The 5,383-nt window shown below is 40.1% G+C and overlaps 1 pseudogene; it reads left to right on the top strand.

The window, feature by feature from the left end:
• The first annotated feature begins 3,152 nt into the window (after positions 1–3,152).
• Positions 3,153–5,123, top strand: LOC121788968 (annotated as a pseudogene).
• The last annotated feature ends 260 nt before the right edge of the window (positions 5,124–5,383 follow it).

Here is a 5,383-nt window from a genome sequence, read left to right as displayed (position 1 = left end):
GTGACGTGAATTATGCTTCTTCCACAAGGAATCAATTTCAAATCTTTAATTTGAATAAGATAGGGCAAGATTTGCTAGGATATTTGAATTTATTCATGGGAGGGAATAAATAAGGGATCAAATAATATAATAAATAATTCCTTCTCCCCATAAATAGGAGATTTTCGAAATCTCCCTAGGAACAAGCATGGGGGTCGATTTTCTCATGAAGAAAATAAAGAATAATTGGGTTTTAGATTTAATTTGGATAAATATCCCTAGCAATTAATTAAATCCAAGAAAATAGGATTCCTCTCCAATATAAAGTCATGGTCGAAAATACCAAAAATATGGGTAAAATAATTATCGATGAACCTATTCAATCTCACTCACCCTTAAGAATATTTCACCACAATAAATTTCACCCCGCATCAATTATTCAAAACAGTCACGTCACATATTCAATGAAGTTGAGTCAGTCAACCCAAAAGCATAACTACGAACCAAAATTAGGTCACCAAAGGAATCACATAACAATTCCACTCGTCGTTTAATTCACGGCATTAAAAGAAATAAATGCAATCGTCTTAGGGTTTAAAATTTAGGGTTCAAAAAGTGGGGCGTTACATGTGGCCTGGATCTGGGACGGAGTTGTGGATGCTCTAAGGTAGTTCCGTCATTTTCTCTTTTAGCAAAAACTTTTTCATGTCTCATACTTTACTCTCTCTTAATTTATTCATATCCTTACTTTACTATGTCTACCTTAACCTTTAATACATCAATTTTTTAAATCTCATGCCCACCTAACTATCTTGGGACGAAGGGAGTATCATTTTTTACTACACTCGATTTTACTAATAGAAATTGATTTAGTATGTTTTAATTTATATAGTAGGTCTCAGAGCATCCATAACCATGTTATCCACGACGAACTGGCCCTTAACTATTCGGAGCCTCACACCACTTTTAACCATATTTTTCAATCTCTTATCCAAGGAACAACACCTGCAACAATACATCACATCTCTTACCTATTAATAGGTCTCACTATTCCATTTCTTCTTTACTTTACTTTTCCCCAACTAATTTAATTTTAATTAAAAATATAAAAAAGATATTTATATTAAAAATGACATTTTATTAAACATGAAATTAAAATGACAATCGAAATCTGTCAATTGAAATGCTAAAATTTCAATTTAATAAAAGCGATAAAATACATAATTTTCCTAGAATTGGCTACTCGTTGCCCAATCTCGGGTGGATAAATTGGAGGTTTAAAAAATGTAAAAAAATTAAAAATAGTAATAAAACGGTAATATTTGGGAAAGTGGAAAAATTTTATTGTTTATATTTTGTTTGAATTTAAAAAAAATTGAAAAAAATAAAAATCCCCAATGGTCGAAACGACGCCCACTCGTGCGTTGTTCTCAAAACACATCCCGTCAACGATCCGTCCCACTGAGACTTGTCGGCCTGCTGTGAAGAACATCGCTGCGGATGCTCTCTCGTTTGTTGTAATTTTAAAATAATAATTTGATTGAGTGTACGGTAAGTCGAATAATAATTTTACTTTGAATAGAACATATAGATATTTACTTTAAATGTTAAAAATTAATAAAATATAGATTTATTTTTAATAATGATTTTACAATAATGTATAAAATGTAAAGTAAATATCCGGTTGTCGGAGGCAATAATTCGTTGCGGTTATATTTTGACTATTAAGTTAGAATACCACTGAACCAATGGTGAGTAAGCAGACGCGGTTCCCTCTCTATAAGGCCATCCACAATAGAAATAGCCCAGCAATAGCCCAGCCATAGCCTAGCCACTGCCACATCATCAGCACTAAAAATCCTCCTGCCACATCATCAAAACAAGCAAATAGCCCAGCAATAGCCCAGCCATAGCCTAGCCACATAATATCCACATCACTATTAACAAATATATACAAAATGCAATAATTAACAATAACGCAATATACGAAATTTAATTTACGAGACATATACGGGAAAATTCACTAATATTAATAAAATTTAAAAAGTACATAATTAAAAAAAATTACATAATTAAAAAAATTACATTAATTAAATTTACAAACGAAAATTTAAAATAACATTACAACTTAAAGTTAAAAAATAAAAAAAAAGACATAATTAAAATCTTAAAAAAATAAAAATGACATAATTTAAAATACAATTTTATAGAAAATCCTTGAATGAGATTGTCCCACATCGAAAGTGGAACATAAAACATTCAAGGATATCTCTCTATAAAAGAGAAACATCCTTGAATGAGATTGTCCCACATCGAAAGTGGAACATAAAACATTCAAGGATATCTCTCTATAAAAGAGAAACATCCTTGAATGAGATTGTCCCACATCGAAAGTGGAACATAAAACATTCAAGGATATCTCTCTATAAAAGAGAAACATCCTTGAATGAGATTGTCCCACATCGAAAGTGGAATATAAAACATTCAAGGATATCTCTCTATAAAAGAGAAACATCCTTGAATGAGTTTGTCCCACATCGAAAGTGGAACATAAAACATTCATGGATATCTCTCTATAAAAGAGAAACATCCTTGAATGAGTTTGTCCCACACCGAAAGTGGAACATAAAACATTCAAGGATGTCTCTATAAAATAGAGGCAACCAAGAATGAGTTTGTCTCACATCGAAAGTGGAACATAAAACATTCAAGGATGTCTCTATAAAAGAGAGACAACCAAGAATGAGTTTCATAAATTCGCAAGCCCATTAAATATATATGGGCTATTACGAATTTCTAGTATAAATTTATTTATAAAAATTGATTTTTATATATAGAAAACAATTTTTATAAATAAATAATATTTTTTTATATTTGATTTTTTTAAAAAAATTCGAATTTCAAAAATTCAAATTTAAAAAAAAATCGCGTTGGGCGATCCGGGCGCTGCAATAGCGCCGAGCGGATCGCCCAGCGCACCGCCCAGCGCCACGAAACCGCCCAGCGCTGCGCGGTTTCTCTCTCCAATCGTCCGCTGGGCGACTGCAATAGACCGCCCAGCGAACCGCCCAGCGCCGGCGCTCGGCTGGGCGGTCGCTGGGCGCCTATTGTGGATGGTCTAAATACACATCCAAACCCAAGCATATGAAACCACAGAAAATAAAGCAGAAGCCATGGAGCTGTTCTACGCCTCCCTCCTCTGCTTCTTCGTCTCTGTCATCTCCCTCTCCCTCCACCTCCTCTTCTACAAGACGCGGCCCGCCTCCTCCGCCCCCCTCCCCCCGGGCAGGACCGGCTGGCCCGTCCTCGGCGAGAGCCTCGAGTTCCTCTCGACAGGGTGGAAGGGCCACCCGGAGAAGTTCATCTTCGACCGGATGGCCCGCTACTCCTCCCTCGTCTTCCGCACCCACCTCCTCGGCGCCCCCGCGGCCGTCCTCTGCGGCCCCGCCACCAACAAGTTCCTCTTCTCCAACGAGAACAAGCTCGTCCAGGCCTGGTGGCCCTCCTCCGTCGACAAGATCTTCCCCAACAACACCTCAACCCAAACCTCCTCGAAAGAAGAATCCATCAAAATGCGCCACATGCTCCCCACCTTCTTCAAGCCTGAAGCCCTCCACCGCTACGTCGCCATCATGGACGAAATCGCCCGCCGCCACCTCGCCGACGGATGGGAGAACAAGCAAAACGTCGTCGTTTTCCCCTGGCGAAAAACTACACGTTCTGGCTCGCCTGCCGCCTCTTCCTCTCCGTCGAGGATCCGGCGCAGGTAGAGAGGTTCGCGGCGCCGTTTAATCTGCTGGCGTCGGGGCTGATTTCAATCCCGATTGATCTGCCCGGGACGCCGTTCAGCAAGGGGATCAAGGCCTCGGCGTACATAAGGAGGGAGCTGGTGGGGATTATCAAGCGGCGGAAGGTGGACCTCGCCGAGGGGAGGGCTTCGCCGACGCAGGATATCTTGTCGCACATGCTTCTTACTAGCAATGAAGATGGGAAGTTCATGAAAGAGTCGGATATTGCTAATAAGATTCTTGGATTGCTCATCGGCGGCCATGATACCGCTAGCTCGGCGTGTACCTTCGTCGTCAAGTACCTCGCCGAGCTACCGGACGTCTATCAGAGCGTCTACAGAGGTAAATATTAGTATGATATTGTTTGCTATATGCTAAGGTTTCTCTCCTAAAGGCCTCAGCCTAATAGAGTAGGGGTTGTGGTTATATACTTCATGTGGTCCCAATTAAATGTCTCATATCTGACCGGTACAGGATTTAAGAAATTGTTTGACTTTATGAAGAAAGAAAGTGAATGAAAAAAGTTAATGGATTGTACATACTTAGTTTTATAATAAAATGAGAGTGAGAAGAGTTAGTGGAATATAGGGTCCACTCAGTAAAAGTAGTAAAAATGAAATGATACATCAATAAGGGTAATTACTTGTGCAGAGCAAATGGAGATCGGGAAGAGCAAGGGGGAAGGAGAGCTGCTAAACTGGGAGGACTTGTAGAAAATGAAGTACTCATGGAACGTTGCGTGTGAGGTGTGGAGGCTGGCGCCGCCTCTTCAGGGAAGCGCTTGCCGATTTCTCCTACAATGGTTTCTCCATCCCCAAGGGCTGGAAGGTCATTTCTCCTCCCATCTACATTTGTCTAATTTTTTTCTATGTTTCGTGTAACCAAATTTCACAAGTAAAAGGCACTAACCAAGTCTGACTTATTGGTCAAACGCCGGTTATGTCAAACATGACATAAATCACGCTTTTCTCTAAATTAACTCTTCTCGGATTGAGGGGTTTTCTAAAAGTAATTAAGGGCATAAAACATGGTTAACTATTTATTTCCTTAATAACTTGTCTTGCATTTGTTTAATTTTGTATATACGTGGTGCAGTTATATTGGAGTGCAAATTCGACTCACAAGAACTCAGACTTCTTCCCGGAGCCAGAGAAGTTCGACCCTTCGAGGTTTGAGGGATCGGGGCCTGCCCCGTACACATTTGTTCCATTCGGGGGTGGGCCCAGGATGTGCCCCGGGAAGGAGTATGCCCGATTGGAGATCTTAGTGTTCATGCACCACCTTGTCACCAAGTTTAAATGGGAGAAGATAATTCCTGATGAGAAAATTGTGGTTGATTGTTAAGGACCTAAATCCCTAACGATCCGATAAAACGGATAATAACGAGATAAAGATAATCCGGCGCCCGTGAGGGTCGGCGGAGATAAAGATCTGGGCGGCTGTGCGCGGGTTCCAACCCGTCGGGCAACGGCTACAGATCAGATATACGTTCCGGCTGTGCGCGGAGACCTTCCGTCGGGCAGCAGGTAGCGTAAGGAATTAGGGATTCAAAGAATCACACGTGGACTTGGCCAAAATAATATTGTATTTCATTGAATGAATATTATGGAAGACTC

Source organism: Salvia splendens, unplaced genomic scaffold, assembly GCF_004379255.2.
Source record: "Salvia splendens isolate huo1 unplaced genomic scaffold, SspV2 ctg1180, whole genome shotgun sequence".
In the NCBI taxonomy this organism is placed as follows: domain Eukaryota; kingdom Viridiplantae; phylum Streptophyta; class Magnoliopsida; order Lamiales; family Lamiaceae; genus Salvia; species Salvia splendens.
The sequence above is the reverse complement of the archived record's forward strand: the minus strand, read 5'-3'. Positions and strand labels throughout refer to the sequence as shown.